Source organism: Herpailurus yagouaroundi, unplaced genomic scaffold, assembly GCF_014898765.1.
Source record: "Herpailurus yagouaroundi ecotype Mexico unplaced genomic scaffold, PumYag 210, whole genome shotgun sequence".
In the NCBI taxonomy this organism is placed as follows: domain Eukaryota; kingdom Metazoa; phylum Chordata; class Mammalia; order Carnivora; family Felidae; genus Herpailurus; species Herpailurus yagouaroundi.
Genome location: NW_024412441.1, coordinates 7,055,500 through 7,071,180, shown reverse-complemented (window position 1 = coordinate 7,071,180; position 15,681 = coordinate 7,055,500). Strand labels below are relative to the sequence as shown.

At 37.9% G+C, this 15,681-nt stretch overlaps 1 long non-coding RNA gene across 1 annotated transcript in view; it reads left to right on the top strand.

Annotated features, from left to right (window-relative positions):
• LOC121016290 (uncharacterized) overlaps positions 1 to 13,653 on the top strand; it is a 32,299-nt gene extending 18,646 nt beyond the window's left edge. The window contains exons 2-3 of the long non-coding RNA XR_005784207.1: positions 8,708 to 8,759; positions 13,167 to 13,653. This is a non-coding gene — a long non-coding RNA (uncharacterized LOC121016290). The remainder of the gene's footprint in view (positions 1 to 8,707; positions 8,760 to 13,166) is intronic.
• The last annotated feature ends 2,028 nt before the right edge of the window (positions 13,654 to 15,681 follow it).

Here is a 15,681-nt window from a genome sequence, read left to right as displayed (position 1 = left end):
ACTGTGGATTTCTTTGATGGTACCAGTCTTCAACATTTGCTATGGGCCTCCCGCCTCCCCCCAATTTTTTTTTTTTTTTTTTTTTTTTTTCCTTCTTCTTAAGGTAGAAGGATATTGTTTCTGGGCCTGCTGGAAAGAATTGTACCAGCCAAAGGAAGGTTTAGAATGTCACATACTGATAGCATCACAGTGATTCTATCATAGTCAGAAAACTGATTACTGAGTCCTCCAGTTCTCAATAGAGGAGACACTATACACCCTTGGGACATCTTGAAAATTTGTTGACCTGTTTTGGCCTGTTAAAATGATTGGAGGATGTGCTGGCATTTAGTGGGCTGGGGCCAGAGATGTTCTGCAATGTACAAGACAAACCCATACATCAAAAAATGTGTTTTTTGAATTGAAAGAGACTTTTGAACATCCTACAGGACTTTCATGTAGATATAAAACTTAAAATTTTCTTTGCCTAGAACCCAACACCATTTTATATGAAGTTTTATGTAGTTTTTACGTATTTTTAAGATCGCGGAATTGTCCTGGAATGTACATATTATGTACATACGAGAGACGATTGCACACTGTTTGCTGGGGAATGCAAGAGGTATTCGCTATTTTGAAAATGCGTGTCTCTGACAATCACACTGTTCATGGTGTTTGAGTCTCCAGTACAACATGATATGCATTTGTGGTTGTTGCATTCACAATGATTCTACCCATAGGTAGAATCTGAGTGCCTAAGAATTTACATTCTGAGTTATACATTATTTTATTGTAAGTGTACTTTATTTATCTTTTATTTTATAATTAGGTCATTACACTGGTTTTAAAAATGTTTTGTGTAAATTATATTATCTATGAATTTCATTTCAGGCTAGCAGAGGAGGCATTATTAAATGTTTGTTACACAAAGAGGGCATCAAGGGCACCTGGGTGGTTCAGTCAGTTAAGTGTCAGACTTCAGCTCAGGTCATGATCTCACAGTTTGTGGTTCAAGCCCCACATCGGGCTCTGTGCTGGCACCTTGGAGCCTGGAGCCTGCTTCAGATTCAGTGTCTCCCTCTCTCTCTGCCCCTCCCCTGCTTGTGCTCTGTCTCTCTCTCTTTTTCTCAAAAATAAAAAGAAACATTAAAAAAATTTTTTTAAAAAGGGGGCAGGCATTGGGCCTGATAAAGCTCTGGCCAGTAAAAACAAGATGATGTGCTAGTGAAAGTAATATCTGGGGGAAGATGAGTCTGTTTCCCACATCTAGTAGGTGTGAGTTCTTCGGACCTGGGGAAACTCCCTTGATGTTCCCTAAACATCTCTTCTTAGCCCTTAACATTACTTTTTCTCTGACCAGCCAGATCATGGATTACTCCTATCTCCCTCCAGTGGATTATTTTGTAACTGACCTTGCACACCAGCCATCTCTGCTCAGTCTCCAAATAACTCCCTCCGTGGCATTAGAAATCAGTATTTTCAGATGTTTAATCCAGATAAACATATATAGGAAAAGTAAATCTGGTTCCACTTTTACTTCTTGTACAGGATATCATTAGCATATTTTCCATATATGAATAGGGATGGTCATGTACCATATGTTATTCATCATATGGCATTATCCCTGTTTCAAGGCATATTTTAATACAGCACAAAAGCAAAAGGTTTGAGCTGAAATGTGTGCTGTGCATTGTGCTTTAAACTTTCTGTTTATCATGAAGCCTGAGAAAGGCAGGTGGCTTTCTAAATAGATGCCATAGAATAAGCTCTCAATAAATTACCTAGAAAAAATAGCAGGAGAAAGTTTGGTCAAAATAAAAATAAATTTTAGTTCAGTCTAGGCAGGATCTCAGAGATTTTACAATTATAGGCCATTTTACTAGGTGAACAAAGAAGAAACTGGGAAAGAGCCTGGCTAACAAGGAAGTAGGAAGGCATGATTTCCCTATTCTAGTTATGAAAGTCTCAAGTATTAGACTGATGAAGGCACAATATTCCATACTGAAGATACTTTCATTAATTCAAGAAATATTTCTTGAGGCCTGTCTACATGTCAGGCATTATGCTAGTTCCTGGGGAAACAGTGGTTTAGTCCTAATTTTTAATGTTAATAATAAATTTAGAAACCACTTATGGTTATATAGTTAAAATTAGAGATAAGTTGGTAATATATTTAAAAATAGAGTAAGTACTGTTAAGGAAAGGAACCTAAAACAAAGGACATTGAACACCCTGCATTTTTTTCCAGATGTACCTTCCATCTTTCTGGTCATGCTCTGTGCTCCAAGAGGTAGTTCTGTAATCTCCATCAACAGGCAACTTGTCCCTCTGGTCTCAGGTTGGGTTTGTCCAATTAGAGGCATCAGCCGGAGGTTAGAAGGTGGAAGTAGAGTGAGGTCAGAATATTTGTCCTCCCTCCCTGACAGTATAGATTGACTTCTTTCTTTGCTGAAGGGCACAGCCATTCCTTCTGGGTTTTAATAACCCCCCATCCTTTTCTCCTTCAGGTGTGGAGTGATAGGGCCTCTTGCTCTTGCTAGGGCAGGGCATAGGCTGGCTTCCTTTCACAGGACCGTGTCTCTGTAAATAGTGCCCTCACTGAGCTCATCCGTGTTTGTGGTGTCCTTTTCCTAACAGTACCTGGACTGATCCATGAGCCTGCACAAAAGTGAGGTGTGGAGCTGTCGATGGAGAAGGGAGCACTGTAGGCAAAGGGAAGAGCCCTGGAGTGGACGTGTTTGAAGAAAGGACTGCACAGCTGGAGATAGGGAGAAGGGCGGAGTGAGATGATGTTGGAGGGGGAGGCAAGGGCCAAATCCTAGGTCATAGGTTGTCATGCTCTTTCTTTCTTTTTTCTTCTTTATTTTGGTTGCTCAGCATGTGAGACTCCTCTTTCTTGTGTTTGGGGAGTGCCCCACTTTAGCAGTGTTGTTCGGAGGTTGGCTGGCTTCCCATTCTAGAAACTCAGCTCCAGGTGGCTAGGTGTATTCACAGCCAATCAAAAGCACCCACCCCGTTTTTGGATCTGGAGCTAGAAGCAGAGTAGTGAAGAATTTTCTTCGTGTCTTGGCAGGTATGGCTGTGACTCCAGCAGTGCTTTCCAGGGTGTTGGCTGTGCCAGCTGTGGCATCCACTTCCTCAGCTTGGCCCTCAGCCTTCTGGGCAGCTCACATCCTTTTATTAATTTCTTTGTTGCCTGACGGGCTGGTGTCAATTTCTTCCAAGTGGCAATACTTCTTAATAAATTTCTTTGCTCTTTAAATCAGCCAGAAACAATTTCCGTTGTTGGTAACTAAGAAACCTGATAACTAAGCACACGGTGGTAACTAAGAACTTTGTGCCTTGATGGCCATGCTAAATGTTTTGACCTTTACCATAGAAATAAAGGGAAGCTATTTAAAGCTTTTAAGCAGCAGGAATAGAATGGGGTCAGTGACAGATCAAGTTTGCATTTTGGAAAAATCTTTCAGACTGCACTGAAGAGATTAAATGTAGGGAAACCAAAAAATAGGTGATGTTTAGTTTAGACCAAAAGGGCGATTGCAGTGGAGACAGAGAAGTACATGGACTTGAGGTATTGTTTAGCAAGTGAGCTTCTGTGATTGAATGTGGGGAAGGTTAAGGAAAGCAGAGACATTAAAGGTAGTCCTCAGTTTTCTGCTTCCTGAACCAGTGTTGATTCCACAGATTCAACTATTTTGTTTAAAGCCTTGATCCCTACCAAGGGCTTAATGTCTGGTCAAAATTATTTTTTCATCTTTCTATGCTTTATATATATGCATAAACTTGTTGGAGTTGGATAATGAGTTGCACATAAATTGTCTTCAGATCCAGACTCTGAATTTAGACCGTGTTTCAGTGCTTGGCTATCACCAATGAGGAGAAACACAGTTGGTCTCTGAGTCACACTGTTAAGTAGTATTCAGTACTGAGGATTCATCATCTGCAGCACTCACATCAACATATCCTTGGGCTGTTATGAGTAGGAGGAAAACCTTTTTAGAGAAGCCAGAATTAGGCTGCCATCTGTTGTGCATGGGCTCTGCTTCTTACACATAACTGGTGAATAAAACATTGAACAGGTGGTAGCTAGAAAGTGATATGCAGCGTCTCCATTCATGAGAAAACTCTAAATTTTGTTTTCTGTTTAGGGACATTGCTTAAATGCCCTTCTGGGCTTGTTTGTACATCCTTGGTTGAATGAATTATTGTCTAAAGTCCACTAGCATCAGCACTTATACTGTGACCTGACATCTGGAAATTGAGAAACTAGTGTTTCTTACTGGTGTTCACAGCCTCCTCAATGGGGATCAAGCCATGTTTAATACCTCTTCTAAACTTGACTTATTTACAACCTTCCCCACCAAAAAAATAAAATTTCTATTTATTGTGCACTTATTTTATATCAATTTCTCTGTCAACCACTAATAAATATATATTTATACACTCCCCCCAACACCATGTGTTTATTTAATTTTCACCTTAACCATGTTAAATAGGTATTGTGGACTCCACTTTACACTTAAGGAAACTGAGGTCCACATTTAGAACTCCTAATCTGAACCCAGATATGTGTTACTGGACCCATGCCAAATCACTGTGCCACAAAATCGTCTGACTCATAATTTGTTCCTCCCCTTAATTCTGTGTTCCCTCAACTGGTATCAATCCAGAATGTATTATACTGTTTTGGCATTGAACACATCATGTTATGTGTTCTCATAGATGTAAATGCATAGATAAATAAGTTCATGAATAAGTAGAGTGAAGATTTAAAGAAGTAGTTAAAAGGATTGAAAATTTAGCTGGTTAAAAGAAGCCATCAGAATCTCTCATCAGTCCAGGAAAGTTGATCTAACACTTTTCAATGGATTCTTCCATATGAGTCCTATAAATTAGGATGAGAAATAGGATCAAAAGCTTTTTGCTTTTTTATTAAGTAAATTCTACCTGCAACATGGGGGTCAGACTCACAGCCCTGAGATCAAGAGTCGTGTGCTGTATTGACTGAGGCAGCCAGGTGCCCCTGGGATCAGAAGCTTTTTAAAACATCAGATAAGCTCCACTACAATAAAGGGAAAATAATGGATCTTGAGTCAAAAGATAGGGTTTGAATCCCAGCTTTGAATCCTAGATTTATTACCAGTTGTGTGAACTCAGGCAAATCACTTGACATCTCAGAGCCTCTGTCTCCTTATATGGTAGCACCTTCATTATGTAGCATTTATAAGTATCAAATGAACATTTATCAACTATAAAGCATTGTACAAATACAGATATTATTAACTTATTTGAGGCCCTGAATTTTGAATATTTTGAAAGTCAAGTCTAGGGCAAATGATGTCTGTGTTCCTAGAAGTAGAGCAATGTTACAAACAGCAATACCAACCATCATGGCAATTTTAAATTTTTCTCAGTCTTCACATTTTATTTTCTTCTTAAGACAGCACTGTGAGGTATTGCAATTGTATAAAATTTACAGAACAAGAAGCTGAAATAAGTTCTCCAGTGTCAGAGAGAAAAATAAGAAATAAAATCAGGATTTAATTCTATCTTGCATTGTTCATTTCCCCTCTTTAGAATAGCTTTGCTTAAGACCATTTATGGAAAAAAAGCATCTGTGGTTAAATTTAGCAGATAATGTTGAAAGATGAGACTAGGAGAATATATTTAGAGAGAGAGACTACTTAATATGAATTGTTACCTGCTAGTAAAAAAAAATTGGGTTTCAGGTATTCCTAGAACTCAGTCTAGCAAATTATTCATTACTAAGGGGGAAAATCTGTGATAACTACACCTAAAACTTTTTTAAAGCATCTCAACTTTGAATTTATATCTGAAAGTGATTTTTTTTTTTTTAAATTTTTTTTTTCAACGTTTATTTATTTTTGGGACAGAGAGAGACAGAGCATGAACGGGCGAGGGGCAGAGAGAGAGGGAGACACAGAATCGGAAACAGGCTCCAGGCTCCGAGCCATCAGCCCAGAGCCCGACGCGGGGCTCGAACTCGCGGACCGCGAGATCGTGACCTGGCTGAAGTCGGACGCTTAACCGACTGCGCCACCCAGGCGCCCCTGAAAGTGATTTTCTAAGGTGATTTACTTTTGGGGGTACTTGGGTGGCTCAATCAGTTGGGTGTCTGACTCTTGGTTTTGGCTCAGGTCATGATCTCACAGTTCATGCATTCTAGCCCCACATAGGGCTCTGCGGTAATAGCACAGCGCAGAGCCTGCTTGGGATTCTCTCTCTTCTCTCTTTGCCCTTCCCCCCATGCTCTTTTTCTCTCTCTCTCAGAATGAATAAATAAACTTTAAACAAAGTTATTAAAAAAATAAATAAAGTGATTTTTTTTATGCAAGTTGTCCCACACTTATTGATATGTCTACACAGTGGACTAGCCAGCCCTCAGAGGAAAGTAAAACTTAAAACACATAATTGACTATCTAGTGACTCTCTAAAGTTAAATATAAGTTGTTTGCCCTTTCCAAATACAGGCTGTAAGCACAAATTGTTTTATTATAGGCATAAGTGCTTTGGTTATCTTAAGCATGAAATACTTTGATCTCTATTTGTATAACCCATAGGATTTAAGCAAAACATTGAGGGAGGCGGAGCGAATGCATGTTATTTGGTGGGACATTTCATTTTGCAGGTGTTTTTTGGCTTGAAATTTGTCCAGTTGAATATGTTTTGGATAAGCTGGCATAGCTTATTCTTATACTGTGACTGATATTTCTATGTGGAGAGATATTGATTTCTTTAATATTTGGGCTTTTCTCTGCTTCTTTGGTCTTTTCATTCCACGAAAGGAGGGATGACATTGTTTTGTTGAATTTGAGAGAGGCATTGGGCTTGCATAGTCTTATCCATTGTAGTAGACACTATTTGGTATGCCTTCCTAGCTTACAAAGAACCCCTTGGATACTTCCTTGCTCCCAAGGATGGGTTGCAAGGCAGCAGGATGCCCACCTCTGGCCACAGGCCACAGGTGGAGGGAAGGGTACTTTGGGCCATTAAGATTTTTCTTTCTAGGAATTTGAATAAAGAAAAAGAGTCAGTCTGGCCCTGATACATATGTATTTAGGAGTTTGGGCATGGCTGTTGTTTTCCTTCCATGCGGATCAAGAAGAGAAGGCTATTCTGTAGGAAGAGGAGGATAAACTAGGTCCAGAGAGAACCACCTGCATTCTGATGGCTCTTCGTTTCTTATTTCTGGTTCTTTTCTGGAGCCTGGTTGAATTCCTGACGTTAGATTCTATGAGATGCCTGTGTCCTTATAATAAGTCTTTCCTTTTTGTTTTTGGTAAAGGTAGCACTAGTTCTTTTCTATTGCATTGTGCTCAAAGTATCCTAAATGACATGTTATTTAGTTATTGCTAATAAAATAAAGTCTTACACAGGCCATTTGAGAAAGAGGCTGCTGTACATGTATTTATTGATATAGGCATTTTAGGTGGTGTAATGAAATTTTATTCTATTCTATTTTATATTTTCAATGTGAGAGGAATATCTATGAAATGCTTAAAAGAAGCAAAATGAGGAAATTAATATGGTATTTAATGGTGGTTTTTCTTATTAGCCAAGGAATTATGCAAAATGGCAATTTTTAATAAGCCATAGTGTAATTTATTTTGTTATAAACAAATAGGTGACTTTTTGTCTCTTTGTTAATTAACATGAGTTGTATTTGTGTAAGGAGTATAGGGATTGCCAAGATTTCTCTGTGCCAGAGTCACATGGAGTTTCAGAAACTGGAAATCAGCTAAATTCTGCTTGGATATTTCATTTTGCTGTGTTTGCCATTGCCAAACTATAGATTCCTTGATAGTAAATGATCAGCATCAAAATATGCCCATTGACAGTAATGAGAGGGATGAAGTTTATCTATAACCAAAGCAGCACATATTGTGATTCAGTTTTATCATATATGAGGTTAATTAGCCTGACGTTCCCTACCTTCCCCTTTCCCAAGAACTTGTATAAACATCTCCCACTGCCCAAATAAAACAAAATTTGGGATAAATGGAAAGATTCATGTGTTGCACACTAAAGGTGACTAGTTGATGAATATGCATGTAGGCCACTAAGGTTTTGGGGTTTCTTTGTTTTTAATGTTTATTTTTGAGACAGAGTGAGAGACAGAGTGTGAACAGGGGAGGGGCAGAGAGAGAGGGAGACACAGAACTTGAAGTGGGCTCCAGGCTCTGTGCTGTCAGCACAGAGCCCGACACAGGGCTCAAACTCACAAACTGTGATATCATGATCTGAGCCGAAGTCAGATGCTTAACTGACCGAGCCACCCAGATGCTCCCACTTGAATCAAGCTATGTGACTGGCATAATTGTAGTTACCATGTTATGTGTTTCAAAAACTGATCACTAAAATATGCAGATTTTAATAAAAGATAGGAATTGTGCTAGGAATAATTTAGAATACGTATGGGGATAAGTTAAAGGTCAAGATGTTTTACTTCTTAATAAAACACACATTTAGAACCTGCAAGTGTTCCGTCATAATCAGCAAAATGTCTTGTGATGAGGATTCTGAAATACTAATATGAGTTAAATCATTACAAAGATTTAAATTGAAGTCAAATGTAAGTTAAGTGGTTTCATGAGAATGAACCTTACATTGAATCAGAGTACACTAGCTTCTGCTCTTCTTCATTATATATTTTGCTTCTACAAGCCACCATCTTTCTCCACTTAGTTCTTTTATGTATTCTCAGGGCCAATGTGATTTAACATACACTGTTCCAGAATTGGTGAAGACTTCACGAGGTAAGCCCTCTGTGTTCTAGAGAAACCTCTTTTTTAAAAACTCTAGTTACTTTACAAACTATACTCTAATTTTAAGTGATATCTAAGTGAATATAAAATATCATGTTACTTTCAAAAGCTATTCTTTGCTTGGCAAATCCAACATGGCTTTATGATAAAAACACTCAATAAACTAGGACAGGAAGGGAATTTTCTCATCCTAATAAAAGGCGTCTACCAAACCCCACAGCTAATATCATACTTAATCAGTGAAAAACTGAAAGCTTTACCTTAAAATTATAAACAAAACAAGGGTGTTTGCTCTCACTACTTTTATTCAACATTGTCCTGGAGGCTCAAGCCAGGATGAGTTGGCAAGAAAAAGAAATGAGAAGTATCCAGATTGGAAAGGAAGAAGTTAGAAATCTCAATTTACAGATGATAAAACATTGTATGTAGAAAAATCCAAAGGAATCTATTAAAAAACTATTAAATCTATTAAGTCTATTTTAGTTCAGCAAGTTTGCAGGATATAATATCAATACACAAAAATCAAGCACATTTCTATACACTAGCAATTAAGAATCTAAAAATGAAATTAAGAAAGCAGTTCAACTTAAAATAGAATAAAAAAGAATAAACTACTTAGGAATAAATTTAACAAAAATTGCAAACTATCAATAAATGCAAACTTATGCTCTGAAAACTACAAAACATTGTTGGAGGAAATTAAAGGAGACCTAAATAAATGGAAAGATATCCCACGTTCATGGATCAGAAGATTTAATATTGTTAAGATACATTACAAATTAATCTACAGAAATATGAGAATTGAAGCTGATTTAAAAGTTCATGTGGAGGGCCACCTGGCCAGCTCAGTTGGAAGAGCATGTGACTCTTGATCTTGGGGTAATGAGTCTGAGCCCCTTGTTGGGTGTAGAGATTACTAATAAGTAAATACATTAATTAATAAATACTTAAAAAAGAGAAGTTCATGTGGAAATGCTAGGACCCAATCAGTCTTGAAAAAGACCAAATTTGAAGGACACACACTTCCTGATTTTTGGACTTAACTCTAGACAATGTGGTAATGGTAAAAAGCAACACATATGGATCAATGGAATAGAATTGAGACTTCATAGACTCTTACATTTATGGCCAATTGATTTTTGAAAACACTTCCAGAACAATTCACTGGGGGAAGAACAGTCTTTTCAACAAATGGTTCTGGGACAACTGTATGTCCACATATGAAAGAATTAAGCTGGATCCCTATATCACACCATATATAAAAACTAATTCAAAATGGATCAAAGACTTAGTTATCAAAACTAAAAGTATAAAGTTCTGATAAAAAATATAAATGTGAGTGCTCGCTTCGGCAGCACATATACTAAAAAATATAAATGTGAATATTTGTGACTTTAGAATAAGCAATGGGATTTTAAATATGACACCAAAAGCACAAGCAACAACAGAAAAAAAATAAGTACATTGGGCTTCATGAAAAAAGAAAAGTTGCGTTTCAAAGAACACTACCAAGAAGATGAAAAGAGAACTTATGGAAAGGGAGAAAATTTTTGTAAATTTTTTATCTGATAAGGAACTTATATTTAGAATATGTAAAGAACTATCACAACTCAATAATAGAAAGGCAAATAACCCGATGAAAAAGTGAGCAAAATATCTGAATAGCTGTTTCTCCAGAGAAGAAATACAGATGGCCAATAAATACATGGAAAGATGCTCAATGTTATTAGTCTTCAGGAAAATAAAAATCAAAACTACCGTGATCACACCCAGTAGGTTGCCTCAATCAAAATGACAGACAATAGCAATAACAATTGGTGTCAATGTGGAGAAATGAGAGCCCTCATACATTGCTAGTGGGAATGTAAAATGGTGTAACTCTTCTGGAAACAGTCTGACAGTTTCTCAAAAAGTTAAATAAAGAGTTACCATATGACTCAGCAATTCTAATCCTAGATATATACACAAAAGAAATGAAAACATATGTCCATATAAAACTTGTATATGAATGTTCATAGCAGTATTATAGTAACCTCATAATAACCCCAAAATGGAAATAATCCAAATGTGTATCAACTAATGAATGTATAAATAAAATACAATATAGGCATCCATGAAATATTATTGAGCAATGAAAGGAATGCAGTATTGACATGTGCATCAACATAGACAAATCTTGAAAACATAATGAATGAGGAAAGAAGCCACTAGAAGTGAACTAGAGGCCACATGTTGTATGATTCTATTTATATGAAATGTCAAGAATGGGTAAAGCTATTGATATAAAAGCTAGATTAGTGGTTGCTTAGGACTGGGGAAGGAAGAGGTAAATGGAAAGTGAGTGCTAATGTGTATGGAGTTCCTTTAAAGGGTGTTGAACATGTTCTAAAATTGATTATGGTGATGGTTGCACAGTTCTGTGAATACACTAAAAATTATTTAATTGTACACTTTAAATGGGTGAATTAGGGTCACCTGGGTGGCCTAGTCATTTAAGTGTCTGACTCTTGATTTCAGCTCAGGTCATGATCTCAAGGTCATGAGATCAAGCCCTGCTGCAGGCTCCCCACTGGGCATGGAGACTGCTTAAGATCCTCTCTCTCTCTCTCTCTCTCTCTGCCCCTCCCCTGCTGTGGGCATGTGTACGCACACATGCTCACTCTCTCTCTCTCTCTACCAAAAATAAATAAAATAAAATAAAATAAAATAAAATAAAAATAAAAATTAAATAAAATGGTGAATTGTATTATATACAAATTATATAGAGAGGGTGGAAGAGGGAAGGAGCTGTATTAGGGTTCTCCAAAGAAACAGAACCAATGACATTGGTTGATTGATTGATTGAATGTAAGGAATTGGCTCACATGATTACGGAGTCTGGAAAGTCCAAAATCTGCAGGGTGGGCCAGCAGGCTGGAGACCCAGGTGATAAGCAGAAATTGCAGTCCATATCCGAAGGCTATCCATTGAATAATTCCCTCTTGCTCAGATGAGGTCAGTCTTTTGTTGTATCCAGGCCTTCAACTGTTTGGATGAGACTCACCCACATTATGGAGAGTAATCTGCTTTACACAACATCCATCATTTTAAATCTTTATTTTTTTTTAATCTTTATTTATTTTTGAGAGAGAGAGAGAGACAGAGTGTGAGCAGGGGAGGGACAGAGAGAGAGGGAGACATAGAATCCAAAGCAGGCTCCAGGCTTTGGCTGTCAGCACAGAGCCCTCTGCGGGGTCCAAGCTCAAGAAACACGAGATCATGATCTGAGCCAAAGTTGGACGCCTAGCCAACTGAGCCACTGAGACGTCTCACCAGTTTAAATCTTAATTTCATCCAAAATAACTCTCACAGAAACATCCAGAATAATGTTTGACTACATATCTGGACACTGACCCAATCAAGTTGACACAGAAAATTAACACAAAGGCCTATTGGTCCCAGAGACTGGAAAACTTTAGGAAATGGCATTGTTAATTTATCTAAAAAGCAGTTCTAGATATAGCTTGCTGTATACAGTAAAAGTTCAGTGGGCAGTGTGTGCTTCAGACTAATTAGGCTATTAATTGAGTTAATAATGGGGGTGGTAAAAATAATTCCTAATAATAAAATGACATAGTGGGGCACCTGGGTGGCTTTGTTGGTTAAGCAGCTGACTCTTGATTCAGCTCAGGTTATGATCTTGTGGTTCGTGGGACTGAGCCCTGTGTCAGACTCTGCACTGACAGCATGGAGCTTGCTTGGGATTCTCTCTCTCTCTCTGATCCTTCCCCACTTTTACTAGAAATAAATAAGTAAACTAAACTAAAATAATAAAATAAAGTAAAATAAAATAAAATAAAATAAATGACATGGTATCTATTTCTAGAAGTTCCCTTTTTCCTAAACTTTTACACAACTAAGGGTTTAAAATTTCATTCATGTTAACATTTCTCCTTTATATTAACATATATATTTTGTGAGTTCCTTATAGCAGATATTGTGAGTTTTGCATTTTAAAAAGTGTTTTGCTTTTAGATGCAACATTGCTTCTTAAACATTCACTAGGGCCTAGAAATGAAAATGTTCCCATCTGGAAACATACATTTAAACACAAGTTAAACTCTTATTTTTTGCATAAAAGGCTAAGCACAAAGGCTGCTTGTTTTTTATATGTAAAATATTAAACCTGGTAGGGAATTTATATAAATGTGAGGAAAGAATTTTGGAGGGAGATATACCAAAGAGATAATAATGGAGAGACGAAAAGAGAACTGGGACGGAGAAAATGAGGAAATTCAAAGGGGACTTCAAACTTATGCGTGTAATATTAAAAATTGATATGAAGAATATATGCATTTATCACTTCTATAATTACCAATGAAAAAATAATGTATCTGATCTCATTCCCTTATTTTGCAGATTGCAGGATGGTGGCTTGGAGGAGGTCATTCTACTAGTAGTGACAGGACTAGAAGCCAGGTCTCCTGTTGCTTAGTCCCATACTCTATCCAAATCATCTACCCATGATGTGCCTAGGTGACTGTCAGTTGAGCATCCGACTCTTGGTTTGGCTCAGGTCATGATCCTGGGGTCACGGGATCCAGCTTTGCATGAAGTTCTACATTGAGCGTGGAGCCTGCTTGGGCTTCTCTCTCCCTCTGCCCCGTTCTCTGAAAAAAATAATAATAATAATAATAATCTACCCAGCCAGTAATGTACTAAAAAGATCAAAACCAGAGTTTTTTTCATACATTGAATAGAGAAAATATTAACTGGTCTAGAAGCTTAGTAGTTTCTTTTATAGAAACTCAATTGTAGTCAGAAACTGCATTTTGCATTCCTCTCCATGATGAGTATGCAGTAAGCATGTATTGTTTATTTATTAAACAGAGACTTAAAAGTGAAATTTGTTGTAGTTTCTTTTTTTTTCAATATATGAAATTTATTGTCAAATTGGTTTCAATACAACACCCAGTGCTCATCCCAAAAGGTGCCCTCCTCAATACCCATCACCTACCCTCCCCTCCCTCCCACCCCCCATCAACCCTCAGTTTGTTCTCAGTTTTTAAGAGTCTCTTATGCTTTGGCTCTCTCCCACTCTAACCTCTTTTGTTTGTTTGTTTGTTGGTTGGTTGGTTTTTTTGTTGTTGTAATTTCTTTTTTTTTTTTTTCTCAACGTTTTAATTTATTTTTGGGACAGAGAGAGACAAAGCATGAACGGGCGAGGGGCAGAGAGAGAGGGAGACACAGAATCGGAAACAGGCTCCAGGCTCCGAGCCATCAGCCCAGAGCCTGACGCGGGGCTCGAACTCATGGACGGCAAGATCGTGACCTGGCTGAAGTCGGACGCTTAACCGACTGCGCCACCCAGGTGCCCCTGTTGTTGTAATTTCTAACATCACTTTATAGTAGTATCAAAATCAAACATCCCAAACCTCAAATGGTCTTTTATTTATTTTTATTTTTTTAAGTTTATTTATTTTGAGAGAGACAGAGAGATCATGAGTGGGGGAGGGGCAGAGAGACAGAGAGAAAGGGAGAATCCTAAGCAGGCTCCAAGCAGGCAGTGCACAGAGCCCAGTGCAGGGCTCAAACTCATGAAATTGTGAAATCATGACCTAAGCAAAAATCAAGAGTCAGATGCTCAACCAACTGAGCCACCCAGGTGTCCCTCAAATGGTCTTTTAAAATGAAGAACCTGTCTCATGAGGACAGGCTGGGAAGTATCTAGTTCTTATTCATCTTGTTTCCCTCATCTGACATGTAACATAGAATCGAGTTCATGGTGTGTTCTAGGGAGATGGCTGTGAAGCCAATGAGTAACCATTTCACTCTTCTCATATCTTCCTTCCTCTGGACATTGTATTTGTCTCTCCAACATCCTTTTCACCTTCACCGTGCACCAGTCAGGAAACTTGGGGAATGACCCCTTCCAATAATTCCCTCTCCTTGATACAGAGAGTTTCTTGTTCAGGTAATCCAAGCCTAAGTCAATCAGTGGTTCAGGAAAGGGCAGGTGACCAATCCAGGCTAATAACTAGGGACTTCTGCTTTAAGGTGTCTCGTTTTTTTGAGAGAACAATGAAGTCTGTCACTTTCCTGGATGAAGTGGAATACAGATGGGAAATTAGAACTACTACAGTCATTTGGTCACAGTGAAGGAAGCCAGAATCAAGATGATGCTAACACCATAGGGCACGGGGGTGGCTCAGTCAGTTGAGCATCTGACTCTTGATGTCAGCTCAGGTCATGATCTCACAGTTCATGGGATCGAGCCCCATGTCATGCTCTGCACTGAGGATGTGGAGCCTGCTTGGGATTTTCTCTCTCTTTCTCTCTCTCTCTCTGCCCCTTGCCTGCTCGCACACTCTCTTAAAATAAATAATAAAAATTAAAAAAAAAAAGATGATGCAAACAACATAGATGTCAGAGTAGAGAGATGGAAGGAAGGAAATCCTTGATGATAGTGTTGATACTATGTCAAATGATTCCCATGAAACTAACCTTGAAATCTGACCATGGGCTGATCCAGGTTTAGGTTTGGAATGACTTCAAAGCTTATACGATTTTGAGAGTTCCCTTTAAGAAAAAAATACAAGAGTACAAATGTAAAATTAAGTGCAAATGTGAATATTTAATTAGAATGAGACAAAAACTCACACCAAACCATGAATTTTGAAAAGCTGACACATATCCACAAATCAACAATATTTTTGTTTTATTTCCTGCTTGACATATCTTTATGGTATTTCTTGCTCCTATTTTTGGGGAGACATTTTCTTTGATGTCCTCTTTGTAAGACAACAGCATTAGAGAGATTTTGTAATCTTGAAATCAATCTGTTGTTTCCTCTTCCATGATCCAAATTTGCTTTGTTTTGATAACTTAAAAAGATCTATTTAAGTTTTACAGCATTTTTGTAATGTCATACAAA